Source organism: Lissotriton helveticus, chromosome 2_1, assembly GCF_964261635.1.
Source record: "Lissotriton helveticus chromosome 2_1, aLisHel1.1, whole genome shotgun sequence".
Taxonomy (NCBI): domain Eukaryota; kingdom Metazoa; phylum Chordata; class Amphibia; order Caudata; family Salamandridae; genus Lissotriton; species Lissotriton helveticus.
The window spans coordinates 1306160597-1306176287 of record NC_136059.1 but is presented as its reverse complement, the minus strand read 5'-3'; the positions used below and the strand labels follow the sequence as shown (position 1 = coordinate 1306176287).

Genomic DNA, 15691 nt, shown 5'->3' with positions numbered 1-15691 from the left:
AGAAATGCTGCAAGTTCACTTTTATTCTGTGGCATATGCACATACATTTCTCCCACCTTTTCTCTCAATGAGTAAGCAAAAGCCTCTCCCTCATTCTGTTTATTATTTTTCTCAACTAAATCTGGTGGCTTCTTTTCCTTATCCAGTTTCCTTGCTAGGTCTGGTCGTTTCTTTTTCTTCTCATGTTTTCGTGCCCATTTGTCTCCTAATTTCTCAAACCCATTGCATTTGAAAATATATTTTATTTCTGCAAGGTGCAATTGCATTTCTGAAGAATACATTTTCTCATTTGCTTCATCATCCATGTGTACCCTGAAACTTTTCTGAAATGGAAAACTTCCTGAAACATCAGTTTCATATTTTTGAGCCAAATCTGTCAGTCCATTATGTGTAGTTAATGCACATGCAGCTGTTTCCATACTCAGGGAAATGAATTCTTTTTCCTGACACTGGTTCACATTTTCATGATTTAAACAGCAGGGACAGTTAATTTCTTCATGTTCAAATGTTGAATTTAAAACACTAAGCTGTTTCTCTTTTTCAGGGCCTGTGTTAATATGTTCTCCCATGTTCTCTATATTTTTAATCACTGCTGCTTCCTCAGAGCAGGTTTGAAAAATCCCATTTTCAAATATATTTATTTTATTCTGGGCTGCAGATGTTGTAAATACCATTTTTCTCTCACCTTTCAGTGCTTGGTGTACTTTCTGTTCAATAATCTGTGTGTTCTTAGTTTCTGAAATAAACCCTGGCAAAATCACTGATTCTGCAGCTCTTTGAACCTTTTCAGTAGGGACCATATTAATTGGGACAGTCATAATTTTTCTAGGCATCATCTGTGCATCTGCAGTTTGCAATTCTTGGACTAAATCAGGCACATTTAAAGCAGTAACACCTGGAGGTATCACTGTCAGTACTGAATCAACAGGTAATGGTTCAATATAAAATGTCTGCACAGTTCTCTCAGTCTGTATTTCTCTCTGTTCAACAGAAGCAGTAGCCCCTGTAGTATTTACTGGTGCACTATTTTCAGTATTTTTCATGGGAACCACATAAAGTGGTGGACACTCAGTTAACAATGCATCCACTATTTCATCCCCTGAATCATTATTTATTTGAAGCTCTTTGTCAGCATTAATTCCCTTCTCCTGTATCTGGTGCTTTACCTTTTTATCCTCACTTGCTTTCTCTCTTGCTGTCTTTTCCCACAGGCTTAAGGCCTCAAATTGTGCAGCTTTAGATGATGTCTTTATTTCACATAACACTTCCCTTAATTTGTCAATAATTTGCAATTCAAAAGTACCATCTTTTGGAAACCTCAAAGCACCTTCTTTTTCAGTAATCTTGCACCATTGGTGAACCCACATACATGTGTTTTGTCCCAAACTGGTAGACATAAAATGCACAGGTGTTCCTTCAGGAGCATCACCAATAAAAAACGAATTTTTCACTTTACCTCCTAACAGCTTCTTTAAACCTTCAAACAGTTTCATTTTTGCAATAGTTCAATGCAATTTCTTTTCTCCAAAGCTGTCAATCTAAATTTCAGTCAGTTTTACTCCTACCACTGACCCTCCACAAAATCTTACTGCAATATTTCTCTTAATCAATAACTCTGTTAGTAACAACATAAATACATTCGCTACTCTGTCTGTTGTGCTAAATAAAGGATAGATTTATATTCACTGCGAGTAACACATTCCGCTTACCCTTCACAAAGTAAGACTTTCCGTTTACTCTTCAAACACTACAGGTAAATCCCTTCCGCTTACCTTTCAATCAAGCTCAGAAGAACCTGCTACTCCTTTGGACTTATCCTTCAGGATATATCTTAGGCCAAAGTTTCACCAGCGAACCCTTTTGCTGTCAATCAAGCTCAGAAGAACCTGCTACTCCTTTGGACTTATCCTTCAGGATATATCTTAGGCCAAAGTTTCACCAGCGAACCCTTTTGCTATCAATCAAGCTCAGAAGAACCTGCTACTCCTTTGGTGTGACCCTTTCTAGGTGATATCAGACCAAAGTTTCACCAGCGAACTCTTTGCTATCAATCACTCACACAGAAAATAGTCCCTAATTTAACACTGCCAGCCCCACCTTAGCTTCTCAGTGTTATTCCAACAGACGAGTAACCTCAGTGCAGTGTGGCTTCCATTTACCACCCGCTATTCCTTCCCGGGATTCCACAGGTGTGCATACCTGCGTGTTCCAGACAACATAGAACAAGACACTAACTTAACATGAAGAGTTAAAACATGTAATCAATAACCAAAAAAGTATGTCCTATGAAATTACCAATATAATCAATAACACCATCAATTCAAAATGAGCAAAATATCACCAACAGTAAAAAATTCTTACTATTTTCAACACTTCAAAAAACAGGCTAGCATATTAACAACATTTCACAACCCTATTGATACTCACACCTCTTCTTGCATCACCTGCCAGTACTGCTTTGCCAGTCTTCAGGTTCTGAGCATTGGAGTCAGGAATCAGGACTTGGACATTTATCTAACTTGGGCAATTATTGTATTTCCCTCTTAAGGTCAATGATCCATTAGTTGAGTAGTTGATGGTGAAATCAATAATTACTAATCACCAAACTAATCAATAATGACCATCCTCTGCTTACCAATAACTGATAGAGAGCGGTAATTTCTTCTGGTAGTTTCTCAATGCAAAACCCTCATGCTACCTCTATTTTACCGCTCAAAAGGTGTTGGGCCCTTCACACCATGTATTACCATCAGGAGAATTTAAATAAAGATGAACAGTCAAAATACAATTATTATTGTGAGCCAATAAAGAGAGTTGTTGATTATTTTAAAGGGTTTTATTTTCTAGTCAAAAAGTTAATTTTTCTCTGACCCTTTATTCATTAGTAAAATATCAATCAGGTTACAGAATTTGGAAAACAGGAAAAATATCAATAATACAGAACACATTACAGTCTGCATATAAGCATTACATGTAGTTATGAAAATGTGGCGCAAAATTTCAGTCACAATTCTTAAAGAGTTTCTAAGAAAAATAGTCTTGCAAAGCTAATCAATAATTAAATAGTTGGCAAAAAATCTCCCATTAAGAGAAATAAATGCATAAGACAAATAAATCTTTTAGACCTAATTAATTAGTCAAAACATATTAGCATCTAATCCTATCCTGATCCACTGCACTCTCTGTCTGTCTGTGTCTAAAGAGGAAAGCAGCCCGCCCTTCACAGGCCTCAAAGGAATGTGGCATAAAGTGCCAAGATATGACGTGGAAGCAAGAAACCTCCCCCTGACACTCCTCGGACGCAAGCCCGCCCTTCAGCAATCTCCCGGGACGTTTCTCGTACCTAACCCATAGAAGCCAGCTGAGCTGAGAAAAAAGAAGAAGTGGTGGCTCCCATCCAGAGAGGACAGTATTTATACCATAATTATTGGCAGAGTACACAAAGATGTAACATTTTTCAGGAGAACCTTACGTGATTGGTCAGTCATAAAGGCATGAGGTCACACTTCCCTGACTCATTCTAAAAACCTGACTTCACTAGTCTTAACAAAAGAAGCATACATGAATAACTACATTTATAAACATTGCAACATTTACTAGGAAAAATGTTTCAATCTAATTCATATTTCCTTCCTTCTCAGCGCAGTAGATGGACACTTTTAACTAACTGGTACATTGGCAGAATGACAAGAATTCAGGTTGTCCTTGACTTTTTGTCATGAGGAAAGCTGCCACAGTCTGCGCATGCTCCCTTCTCATTAAATTTCAAGCCATAGTCTTGATGGATTCACAGGCAGCCATGTTTTGTGTAGGCCCCAAAAATAAAACAAACACAAAGATAATATTAATGTCATGTAAATCAGTCCATTATGTGTCCCAAGTGCATTATTAATTCACACACATTATAAAAAGAGGTGTTATTAACTGAAAATGTTTATCAAAATATGCAACAAGTCAAAGTCTATTAAGACAGGAATAATACATTTAGTTTACATGGATGTGCTGGGAAGAGAGAAACACATTCTATTAAAAATCTTCAAAGGTAAAAAGGCCACTTTTTCTCTACATTTGCAAAAAAACACATGTTAATTTAATTCAGCAAAAGCATTTTCAGTCTGAAGTGAATAGGCCTCACTTTTCATGTTTTTCATGTGCCATGTTTTTAACCTGCACCAAAATGTGCGTGGCAATTTAAATGCAGCCTGTCTGAAGCACAAAAAATAAAACAATGCATGACTGCAGATGAAATCTGCTCCATCAGAGGCAATCTGTAAAGTATTTATGCAGCACCCAAACAGTAATACATTGAAAACACAACAAAAAGATCCCAAACCAATTTGGAAAAATAGAGTACAATTTAATAAATAAAATCACACCAAAACAAACAAATCAAATCAGTAGGACTAGAGATATTAATTTTCAAAGTTTAGGTAAAAATAGCACTCAGAAGCACAACGTGTCACTCATGTTTCTCTGGTCACACTAGACCTGGGGGAAAGTCAAGTTCAGACCGTTCAGGATGGAGCGCATGCTGAATACAGGGACTAGGTCAGTCCTGCTGAAGAGTTACCTTCTCAAGTCCAGTACAAGGTGTTCAATTTGCGTTGGATGGGGTGAATAGGAGGAGGTTGTTGGCTTGAGGAACAGATTGAGCATCGCAGACAGTCGTTGCTGTATTTGAAGAGCCGGTCATTACTGGAACTTTGCATTGGGTGATAGATGCAGGCTGTCGCTGTCGGCATGAAGGGCAGGCCTTGCAAAGCAAGTTAATGTAGACAGTCGCTGTCAATGCAAAGAGGTGGTCCTGCTGGAGCTTCACGTTGGTGGTCATCATGGGTGTTTAATTCCCGTGCAAAGAGGTCACTTCACAGACATGAGGAGCCCAAACTTCAAAATTGTAACTTTCTCTTGAGGAGCAGTTCTAATTGATGCCAACCAAGGGTCCATGACCTGAGGGCACCACTTGGGGATCAGGACTCCTTCCAGCAGAGTGTACATGTAGATCACACAGTATTTTATCCATATGACCCTTTGAGTCACTCTAGGTAGCCTGGGATCAAGGGAAGCAGACTCAATCGTCCTTCTTCAGACAGCAAAGCAGTCCTTCCAGGAACAGGGCAGTCCTTCTGAATCGTTCACAGTTCCAGGAATGTTCTGATGAGTGATTCTGCAGGTCCTGCATTTATACCTGATGCCATCCTTTGTGTGCTGGAATTCCCTAACCAATGTCTAAAATTGTTTGTGGTCAATTCTTCCTCTTTCCCTTGGCCTGGCTCCAAAATGACTAGAGTGACAAAAGACAGGACAGACCTGTTGTCAGGTTCCTTTGGGTGTGCTGCAAGCAGAGCCCTTTGAAATGTATTGAAGGCAGGGGACAGCTCCTCTCTAGAAACCCTTTCAGGAAACCCACTTCCCTTCCACATAGGCCTTCCTTGCTCCCATGTCTGAAAGCAATACACAAACCCAAGCAGCAAACCCATTCTCACTCATGTGACCCAGGACACTGGCAGAAAGGCACAGTTTGGTTGAGTAAGGAGGTTCTAACTTTCTAAAAGTGGAATTTTCAGAATTGTAAATTAAAATCTGACTTCACCAGAGCAATTCAAATTACAATTCATGTGAGTGTAAACAGCATATGCCTTTCTGCTCCAAATGTGAAGTTAGCACTTATTAAACGTAATAAGGTCATCTAGTGCTATTCTATGGGACAAATAATCCTTACAATAGAGAAAAAGGTCTTAATCAGTATTTCATTGTCAGGACATGTAAAACTTAAACACACATGTCCTACTTTTTAAATAACATGTGCCATGCCCTATGAGCCTTTGGTGCCTTCCTTAGCTGTGACTTATAAGTATTCAAAAGGAAGATTAGGTCTGGCAAAAGGTTTATTTTGCCGGGTCGAAATATCAGTTAAAAACTGCACTACAGTCTTCAGTGGTAGGCCTTAAGACATGTTTTACAGTGGTTTTTTAGTAGGTGGTACAATGAGTGCTGACGCCCATTAGTAGCTTGTAATTTACAGATCCTGGGTACATGTTTTGCCATTTACTAGGGCCTTACTTGTAAATTAAATGTGCCAATTAGGTATAAGCTTATGTTACTATGTTTTAAGTAGAGAGCACAAACAGTTTAGCACTGGTTATGAAGGTATAACCTGCACAGAGTACTAATGTTGACTGAACCACACCATGGATGTCAGTTCTAACAGGCAGATAAAACACATTAAATTATTTGAAATCTTTACATAAGACACAAGTTTTTTTTCCAGGATTTGAATACTGCAAATCAGAGCACACTTTAGAACAGCACATCAAAAGCATGTCAATTTTTCAATGTTAGTGATAGGGAATATGTGTGAGTTTTTAAACAATTTCCATACATACATCAGGTGCATCACAATTGATTGGCTCCTGTTGTGTGTTACACAGTCAACCAGTTTGCTTTTTAGGCTTCAGAACTTTGTTTTCTGGGAATGTTAGCATTGATTGCCTTCTGCTACACATCATTCTATCTCAGTCTCTTGCACAGCACTCACACAGTTGTCCCATGATGCACATAAAGCTGTTCTCCCATGATAAGCTGGTTGGTTGATATGCTTTATTTCGATACATGAAAATATCTTAAAAGCAGTGCATACAATAGGTATATATATATATATTAAAAAAGATATACAGCAAATATACATAGCAATGCATCCATAAGATAAAAAGACAGTAAAACATAAGATATGTACAATTAAAAAAGAATTGAATTGATATGTACAGTTAAAAAACAATTAAATGGATACGGAAAACCTATTTGATCGGATCATCCAAGACCATTTTATACATTTTGAGACGCCACAAACTACAAAAGTATCTGTTAGTAAAATGCGTAGGGCCACTGAATAATGGCGAGTGCCAAATGATCTGCACACAGGTTTGAGCCAGCGCTTTCTTGGGTTACAATAGTCTGGACATTCAAAAAGGATGTGGGCAACCGTCTCCACCCTCGAGGGACATAAGGCACAGTAGGGGGAGAGCTGGGAGGTAGATTTCCATCTCGATGTCAAATAGCCTACTGGTAGAGTACCCACCCTAAACCTAAAATACAGAGCCCTATCAAATGGGATGGAAATCAAATCAAGATAGGGTTCATAAGCCACCACATCTTTAATTCGTAAGAAAACTGCAGTGGAATTACAGTGTCGTGGGTTACTAATAAGTTTAGAAGAGACCCACTCCCAGTACAGTTTCTTCAGGGTGGCTTTGGGTGGAGCGGAGCGTGTAACCCATGCTTCGGCCAAACCCAGCTCCCCCAGAAGGTTTTTAACATCCCTCAACCACTTTATCCTATGCCAACCCCCCATGGTCATCACCTCGGACAGGCCCTCAGCATATGAGGTGAGTTCTGGGACCCTCCACAATCGAGCCCATACAACAAGGGCTGTAGTCGTGCCTGATCTACAATCGATCTACATCCCAAGTCTAGTAATACAGGGACTGTGGGTGTGCTCAAAGGGAGAGCCATTAGATCTTTAAAATATTTGCTCTCCACTTTGGCTAGTACCTCTAAATTACATGTACCCCACAGCTCAGCCCCATATAGTGCAGCAGTGACCCCTCTAGCTTTATATATATCAATAACAGGGGCCATACAATGTTTAGGGGAAGAACAGTGTTCCCTAAGTAGCGCACCACCCACCCTTTTGTGACTAAGTAGCATTTTATTAATATGCGGGGACCAGCTCATGGAATCACTAAGCCGGATTACCAGGTAGTCAAACTCTGCTACCTTCTCCAATGGGCAGTTATTCAGCACCGGTGGACGACCTAGTTTCCTGGGGGGACTCATGACCAAATATTTAGTTTTATCAATATTGATCACCAGTCCCCTCAGGGAACAGAACTCCTGGAAGCGATCCAGAAGCCTTTGCAGACCTTGGGGGGTCTTTGAGATGAGGAGGGTATCATCCGCAAAGAGCAGCGTAGGGATCCGGATGCCCGCCAGCGAGGGTGCATCGGCCGGTTCTTGTTGCAGATAATCCACCGCTCCATTCACATACAAAGAGAATAGGGTGGGGGCTAGCACACATCCCTGGCGGACTCCCCTACACACCGGGATCCTATCAGTCTTTCCCCCCCCCCCCGGTGCCCCACCGCACCTGTGCATAGTTCCCTGAGTGTAGTTTGGTGAAGAGCAACAAAAGGTAGGGGGGCAACCCCATGTTCTGCAGGACCCTCCACAATTCCTCCCTAGGTACCAGGTCAAAGGCAGTCTTCAGGTCTATAAAGTCCAAGTAAAGACTGCCCTTGCCCAGCACCACCACCTTCCAGTGCAGGAGCATTAGTCTGAAGGCCTGTTCGATAGTTCCAGTTCCCGCCCGGAAGCCCGCCTGAAGGTCTGACAAGATCTTATTATCATCTACCCATTGGAGAAGCCTCCCCAGGATCGCCTTCCCTGCCACCTTCTGGGAGGAGTCTATGAGGCTTAGGGGCCTGTAGTTGGCAGGGCTGTCCCGGCACCCCTTTTTGAATATCGGGACAACCTCCGCCCCTTTCCATGAGTCGGGTACAAGACCTCCCCCCAAAATAGCGTTTAGTAGGGAGGCAACCATCTTGCCCCATTCCTTGGGGAAGGCTCGTATCAGGTCACCAGGAATCCCATCTGGTCCTGCCGCTTTTAATGGGACTAGCGTCTTTATTACGGTTTCCACCTCCCTAGCGGTGAAGGGATCGGGGAGGTCAACCATTGCCTCGACCACCGTAGATAATATATCATTGTTGTCCCCGCCAGGTGTGGAATACAAGGCCTCAAAGTGGTTATGCCAACTCTGGGCTGGAATGTTACATGGAACCAACGTGGCTACCGGCCTATCCCTATTCCTAACCAGACTCCAAAAATCCCTGGCATCCCTTCCTATACTAGCTGCCAAGAGGTCCGCCCAGAACTTTTCCTCCCACTCCTTTTTCGCTACCTTCAGTGTCCGGTAGTAATCCTTTCTTGCCAGCCTGGTAGCTACTTGGGATTTGGATTTAACTGCTCCCATCAAGGCTTTTTTCATAGCCCTACATTTCTTCGTATACCAACCCTGTTTGATAGGCGGTCGCTCCCTGTTATGAAGACCCTTATACCCACCAGGAAGAATAAATAGATTACTTATTTCCCTGGTTAGGTTGCAGAAGGTCGACGAGACCTCTCCAGATATTTGGGACGACAGGTCTAGTTTGTTTGAAGCTGCAAGCAGGAGACATTCTACGGCTGCCACTTTCTCTGGGGATAAAGTGAATTTAGCCCACTTCAACCGTCTGCCGCAGTTAGAGACAGTGACAGTCTGAGGGTTGGGGGCCACATGGGGGAGGTTTTTTTTCCTTCCTTTAAGCCACTGGGGGGAAAGAACAAGAGAGAGGAGATTATGGTCACTCTCAATGGTCGAAATAATCTCCATATCCCTTAGGGCAGCCCATAGTCATACATCAAGAAGGATATAATCTATTCTAGATGTGTGGTTTGGCCTTTTATAGGTATGGGCCCCTTTCAAATCCGATTTAGACCTCCCATTAACTGCCCTCAAGTCAAACTCCATATTAAGGGAGTTAATCTGTAGAGCCACTTGGGTCCACCTCTTAATGGGGGGAGAGTCAAAGCGGGAATCCCCCGCCTTGAGTCCTCCTCTTCTGTGCCTAATACATCATCCTTATCGAGGGGCTCAACGTACAATTAAGGTCACCTGCCACCAAGATGTGAGATTTAGGGGCGCGCTGCCTAAGCAGATCCTCCAGAAGGGCAATGGTGGCCGATTGTCTACCACCCTTTGTGCCTCTAGCGTAGATATTGAAGATATCCAAAAGCAGGGCACCCCTAGAGTCCTTTAAGGTGATGTTAAGGAGATCGGGAGAGTTAGTTGGGTGCTCCTCCACCTTGCACTCTAAGGAAGTTCCAACCCAAATAAGGAGACCACCCGAAGGGCGTCCCTTCCCTGCCACCGGGGGAACAGCTGGAACAAAGTGGGTTGAATATCCCACCTTGTGGCAAGGCTCCCTGCACCAGGTTTCCTGAAAAATACAGATGGAATAACCCTCCACGAGGGTATTCCAATCCGGCAGGCCCAACTTCCTATCAATACCCGTGACGTTCCAGCTGCAAATCCTAAGTACTGGATCCGCCACAGCTCTCTCGCCGCGGGATACAGGGTCAACTCCACCTTCCAGCTGGACATATCTTTCTGTTTCGCTGCCCCTGCTTAATCTACCATGGGACACGTTATCTCCAGGTACAGTAATGGGTGGCATTGGGCTGTTGACCATAATGTTATCCGCTGCTAATGTTTTAAAAGCTGCATCAACTATGCCCATACTCTGAGCCCGGGTAGCCTCCCCATTGTGGGCATCGGTTCAATATCCAGGAGGGCTCCATTTTAATCCAGACCATATAGCACCTGGATGGTACTGGGGGCCCACCAGGTTACCAAGATGAGATGGGTCATTATTCCAACCCCTACTAGGATATGAGCAAATGGGGATTGCAGCAGGCCTTGGATAAAAAAAGGTCAGATCTACTACGCCAATGCTGAGACCCCCATTTGTATCCCTATGGTTACAAATAACTTGTGCTGCTCTACTGTCTTTGAAGTTAACTATCGCGCAATCCCCTTCAAATTTCTTTTTGCCATACCCTACCCACTCTACTCTTCTTACTCCCAGGATCAACCCATCAACGCCCCTGGGAAGTGGTCTATTGGTTTTTAACCAATGTAAGGTTTTATTTTTAAGTGTTTGGTGGGATTCGTGTTGTCCATCCTTCAAGATTGGTACATTTGTAAGGATGGCGACATAGGGATGGCAATCAGGGGGCAGATTAACCGGGGGACGCTTTGGGACGTTTTTTGCCACAGCAGCTTCCGGTTGGATGTCCCGGGTATACTGGTGGAAATTGGGAAAGAACATACCCGATCAGGACCTTTACCAGAACCCTTCCCCTTCGATGTACTTGTGTTATTGCCAGAACCCTTCCCTCCCGGCAGCTTGGCCTTACTGGACTTCGTCGTCCGGGCCTCAGGGGGTTTGGGGATGCTCGTGGGTGCATGGTCAATCAGGGTAGAGCTCTCTGGGGTATCCACAACGCATACTGCAGGAGCATTATCAGATGCCTGTAGAATTACTGTGTTTGCTGTGGAAATTGTTGTGGGAATTGGCTGCGGAGAATCCAGGATCACCCTGTTACCAGCTATCCCTCCCTGCCCGTCCTCCCTCATCCTAGAGTGCAATTTGATAAGGGTTTTCAGCGAAAAGAAATTATCCAGGGTTATCTGTTCGAACCTGTCCACCCTTTCCCCTAGCCCCCTTATTCTATCTGCTATCGGGCACAGTAGTGTTTTCATCAAGTTTTCAATTTGAGTCAGTGTTATCGGGACATCAGTGGCACCCAGTTGACAATTTGGAGGGGGGGTTACACATGTTTCGTTGACTTTGGAACCGGGATAGTGGTCCCTATTTTCAATATTGTTGTTATCCATAACTAGACCCTCCACCAATACATTCCCTGTACGCCTGCTTCCTAGCTTCTTAGATCTCTTATATTGTTGCAGGGTTTCTGTACTCACACAGAACTGTGCACAGAGGAGCGGAACCTCGGCAAATTAGGATGTCCCAAAACTTACCTTAGCAACCAACTCACCCCTTACCGAGCTAGCTACAGTGTCTCATTGGACATATCAAACACCCAATGTTTAGACAAACCAGAACATGAACTTACAGTACCTCAGGGTACGTGGGACTCATGAACACTCTTTTGTTATATTATCATTACAAACCAGAACATGGAGTAAAGAAGACACATGTGCATTTGAAATGTTTATTTACTAATGCCGTCTTCTCAGGCGCAGTATCTTAGATAATACAAGTATACTTATTATCAGTAGCAAAATTATCAGCATAGTTACTAAGACATAAAAAGCGAATGGTGACAGCATGTTAACATGCTGTAATGAATAAGAGTTAACAACACTTATATCTCACCCTCCCTAACACATATATTATATTATTATCTAAGAAGGTCTCTTTGGGTTGTTTTAGGGCGGGCCCATACCTTAGTGTCCTAGCATGAAGGAATCACATCAGCATACACCAGCTCTCTCTGCATGTGCACCGCATCAAGTGTGTTAACCATTCTCGTGCAAAGCAATATCAATCCCGCCTCAAGCCCAAGTTGGCAAAGGCTGCACTTGTGTTATGACTATGAAGGCGTGGAGATCAGACCTCATAACTATTCCATATCGTGTTGCTCCTGAAACTTCAGCACTCTCCGTGCAGACATGGTTTATTAAACAAGACTGATATCAGAGCAATAACATATTATTCTCACATACACCACGGCAAACCACTAGGTTGAAAGCTAAGTCAACAATTAAGGGTCGTGTGCAGAAGTTGCAAGAAAGGAAAAATGGCGTTTAAATCTGAAATGTACCTATGCTAACTTAACACGATATAAGGATATATAGGAGCTATACAACACCCCCCCATGATCCGAGAACGGACTAAATAAGATAACAGAAGTGCCATCACATGAGAGCAGAATCCATTTATAAACGAGCATGAATAAAAATTCAATTATAAAAACTAATGCTAAAAAATAGCCCACAAGTATAATGTGGCTCAAGCCAATAGGCAAGCAAAAAATAAAATGTCTTGACCAAAAGTCAATAAAATCAAGGAAATGCTATCAATCAGCATGTCAATTTGAGGCAGTGTCTATGATAAGACTGTATATGAAAAGTAAGCTGCAACAGCCTCCAGGAGGAAGTCACTGTCCTCATCCGAAAACAGTTCAGCCATCCAATTTAAAAGATGAAAGGAACATACGTGATCTTCCAGCACCGCATCCTCTATAACCATCAGAGGACAGCTCGGTGGGTTTTCAAGAAAACTTCGTTCCAAGAAATTTCGCGCTGCCGACAACACATCCCAGGGACCCATTAGTCCATGTGCCACCGCCAAGGCCATAATCCTTTCGTCAGAACAAACCAACTCGTGAGCAATGATAGGACTCATCAGTTGATCAAAATCGACGTCAGAAGATATTGGTCCGCAGAGACACAAATCAATGGCCCAAAGGAAATCACAGGTCAGGCAGTGAAATACAGGCTGGACACAGGTGAAATAGGAGAACCGAAAAGATAATCCAAACGCCGTGCTTAGAGTCGCCAACGGCAGTGTGCCATAATAATCAAGCATGCGGTTGCGAAACCGCGTCAGTAGCAGCTGAGCGTGGTCTTGCACAGGAAGGGCATCCATATTTAAAAAGGCAGAAAACCACCAATGCGCCAGCCGCTAATGCAAGCAAAAACGGGAACCCTCCAAACAAGGATGAAAAAATAGAATGGAAGAAAGCAGGGATGACTCCAAAAATCTTCTCAAAGGAAGTCACGAGACCACCGCTAACAACTTTAAAAAAATGTGCTAGGCCCGTTGTGGAGGATGCGTTAAAGATAGAACGGACCATGGCTCCGAAATGCAAGGGCAAATCAGTGTTTAAAAGAGCCTGAACCTCCGTGCGGGTGTTAGCAATGTGAAGCACGAAAGTTTCACGGGCCGAGCTCAAGGCCACCTCTTTCTGGGACAATAGAGCTCTTATTCTAGCCATGCCGTTGAATTCTGCTCCCAAGGTCGGTATCTGTGGCCAAATGGAAGACTCCCTATGTTCACGTGTGGGATGATAAAGAACATTTCTGCAGCAAATAACTCGCTCACTAACCGTTACTATGAAAGCTATACCTTTAATTAAACCACAACAGTTTTCATTATTGAGCATTAAATAACTACCATTCTCTAACAATTTAAACGTGGGGATGATAGCAGGAACTGGCGTGCCCTGTAAAACGCAAGCCATATTCGGTCGGTCCTTGTTACATGAACCGTGTAACTGTATGTGTCTGCACATTAAAGAATGATCTGGCGTCTCAGTACACTCATCCCCTGTTAGATAAACCTCTTGTTCATCCTTGAAACATCTGTATGTGTATGGGAGTGACCAGACCTCATGAAGAAAACCGCTACCTAAGGGTTCAAAACGACCTATTGGCACATATTTCATACAATTTGAAAACTTATATAAAGCAAAAGGCAGCGTTATTAAACCGTGGATAAGCCACGTAGCAGCAGTGGTCTCTGCCACAGAAAAAGGTAAAGATTCCAACCTTTCAATATGGAGCATAGAAAAGGAAGCATCACGCATTGAAAGCAAGCGTTGTTTGTCTGTCAAATTAAATGGTGCAAATAAAGAGGAAACGTTCATGTATCCCCAGGGAACTTTACCCATTTTTAGAGTCTGTAGTGTCCATGCAAACTGCATGATTGAACGTAATTGATTTTGACCATGGTATAATACAGACACTTCATCATGCACAATATCAACAACAGACGACACAATATTATCTAATGTGTAAATTCTAGAGGAAAGCACGTTAATGCTATTGTCAACCACTGCAAGCACTTTCTCAAGATTTGCTTGATCAATAGCCCTAAGGCGTGAAGCAGCCTCAATCTGTGAGAGTTTCCAAATTTCATTGTAAACACCATATAACCACCTTTTCGACCTGCCACTAGCTGGGCCCTTAATGAAATCATTCAAATCCACGTCTGCATTCAGTTTGGAAAGGTGATACTTAACCGCAGGTAAAGTTGAATGTTTCAGCCAAGCTTGACACAACTTGCCAACTGAGTAAGAGGTGACAGTATGACTCAAATCAAAACGGGGATCAGATCTAACAGTCTTAAAACCGTCAGTTATATTTAAAAATCTCTTTTGGCAAGAATCAGCACTACGGTGCCAAAGCAGCCAACCCTTGGGATTCATACTGGAAATGTTAAAGGAGGAATTCAGAAGCAGAGCCTGTATATCTCTAATGGACAATTTAGTAAAATTACTCCAATTCTCATATTCCTCCAACTCCGGGAAAGACGGGGTGTTTAACCTTTTAGATGTAGCCAATCCAAAGCACGTGGTCTGGGAAATGGTTTCATTTAAAAACCACATATGATTTGGGATGAGACATGCACGGTGCAAAGCCTCAGTGCCTTGTACCTGCCAGGCCCTTGAGCCCCAAACTGATTTAAGGTCTATGGTATCCTTCCATAACTCATACCCTCCAGTAACTAATTGATCCAGGAAGGCCTTTGAATATAACAATTTTGTATTTGTAAGTCGAACCTTGGACAGTGGCTGTTTGCGAAATTTAAAATAAAAGGACTCGGGATTGGACTGATTAAAGTCAGTGAAATAAGTATACTTTTTAAGAAACGTTTCTGAACTCCCTTGTGTTGGTGCTGGGCAAAGTTCCCACTGAGTAAAATTAACCGCATCCCTTCGGGAAGATGTCTTGTGTAAGAAGTGATTGCCATAATGTTGGTAACAGAACAAATCACCATAATTAGCAGATTCTAAATATAAATCCTCAGCATCAAAGGCAGCATAGTATTTCAAATCAGAAAACAAACTTTCCACAGCATTAACATCCCAATCATCAGAACGAATGTTTTGTTTCACCACATCCCCCATATTAACTCTTAGTACATTAGGGACATTAACGACTTCCGTTGGGCCATGAATCTGAAAACGAACTGCATCCCACGCGATTCCATCCAGAACAGGCCACGCTGTGATGTTAACCAAAGTCAAGTCTCTTTTTAATCTGTGTGTAGAATGTGAAGAG

General features: G+C 42.5%; 1 protein-coding gene across 1 annotated transcript in view; it reads left to right on the top strand.

The window, feature by feature from the left end:
• Positions 1-15691, top strand: part of CCSER1 (coiled-coil serine rich protein 1) — a 2545713-nt gene that overhangs the window by 1887744 nt on the left and 642278 nt on the right. The window lies entirely within an intron of this gene.